This window comes from Calidris pugnax, unplaced genomic scaffold, assembly GCF_001431845.1.
Source record: "Calidris pugnax isolate Ruff unplaced genomic scaffold, ASM143184v1 scaffold95, whole genome shotgun sequence".
Lineage (NCBI taxonomy): Eukaryota > Metazoa > Chordata > Aves > Charadriiformes > Scolopacidae > Calidris > Calidris pugnax.
Genome location: NW_015090885.1, coordinates 2,815,117 through 2,817,024, shown reverse-complemented (window position 1 = coordinate 2,817,024; position 1,908 = coordinate 2,815,117).

The window sequence follows — 1,908 nt, the reverse complement described above, 5'->3', positions numbered from 1 at the left end:
GACCTTTTTTTTTTCATGACAGTGAAATTCCCAATGCAGATCAAAAGATTTTTATGTTAGAGAAAATTTATGAGCTTTTAGACTACAAACTAGTAGGTTTAACTTTTTAAAAAGAGAAAGCTAGGCAAGCTGGGTTAGGCAGAAAAGGAGAGTAAAGGCTTTATAACCAACTTTTTCCTCAGCCTCAGCGTCCTTGAATAAAGGTTTGTGTTTCCATGCTGGATTTTAGCCACCTTTGAATTCTAGCAAACCCTATACAGCTCCCTCTGGGAGCCGAAGAAGTTCTTTCTAATGGAAGGCTTTTTGCACCCTGTTCTCCCAACATTTTCTAAATTTCAGCATCATTTACAGACTTCTTGCTCCCTGTGCGTGCTCCCTTCTTCCAGGACTTGTGGGAGGCTCAGTGGTTTCTTGCCACCAGAAAGGTCCACCTGAGCCACTCACTCCTTTTCTCTTAAAATAACAACATACACAAATTCAGGAAAGGCAAACCAGAAAATTATTGCAATACTTAATACAAAGGTGACAAAAAAGTTGCAAAAAATGCAGAAGCTTGTCTCTGACAGGTTGCTAAAATCCATCAGTGACAATAGCAGCTCTCTCAAACCAGCCTTCCCATTCTCTTAGGCAATTAACTATATAACCGGGTTAATTGTGATATTCTGGCAGTTTTCATAATAGTTAAAAGTATGGATTCATTCTGCAACTGCATAGTTTGATTGCTGAGGTAAAGGAAAACCTTTCCTATCTATTTCTATTTATTCCTCTTTCATAGTTGTGTCTTAAAGCCCGCTATATCATTGGGTTTAGCAGTGTGGGATCCAAGAGATGGGTATTTTTGTTTGGTCCAGACCACAACATGGCTGCACACAAGTATCGCTAACTAAACCAGAAAGGGCTGGAACATACCCAGGGTGAACCTTTGAATCATCCCTTTCACCAGCAGCATGGACCTGGAGTAGCATAAACCGCTTGTGAAAATACATCCCGATTGAGAGGCATGAAGCCTGTGGGTTTCAGCCTTAGGAATGACCGTTCCCAAAATGCATGAATTGTGCCTGCTCCTGTGCAGGAGATCCTCGCCTTCTGTGACTGAATGCAAGCAATCTCCAAACTAGAAACTATCCAGTTGCTCTATCATGGTACATTAGTTCTCCCTAAACAAAATATTAATGCAGGTGATAACTTCTAGGATGAGGCAATCTGCAGCTAGTTAGCGTGGAACGTAAGTAGGGGAGTTTGTACATATCTGTCTAAATATGCTTCCCTTAATTCACTGGGAGTCCCAAGTTACTACTTCCCCTTTATTTCTTTTGAAAATGGGGTGAAACTTCTAAAACTCTTTGGCATTATAGAAATTTTTACTCAGTTTTTTTTTGTTATTTTTTATGTTAAAGCATATTTATTTCTCCTATTCTTCCCTGATTTGGTTTGGTTTTGGTTTTTTTTTTTTTTTATTTTTAAACTAACATCTTATTGACTGTTAAAGTGAAGAAGAAAAAGGAAAACTCTACAACTAGGAATTTGTGATTTTTGTTAAATATTAACATTGATGCTATTTTGCAGGGCTTTTATTTTGAGGACATTATGTTTTCCTTCAATGACAAAGAGGACACAACTTCTTAAATGGTGAAAAAATAGAAGGTGGTATGTAATTAAATTGGCAATGGGAGAAAGCTTCTCTTGTGCTCTGTGGGTAACTGCTGCATTTTGTTGTGCAGCATGTATTGCAGAAATATTTTGTTTTCTCAGTTACAGGTGCTTTTTAACAGCTGTATTCTGCTGATGTTTTGATAAATGTTTTAAATACATAAATTTAATTTAGATTTCTGAAAAAAATCCCAAACAAATTAAAAATTTCTTTGGATATTCTGTGCATAGTCCATGCTGTGTCCTTCAGTGTGACGA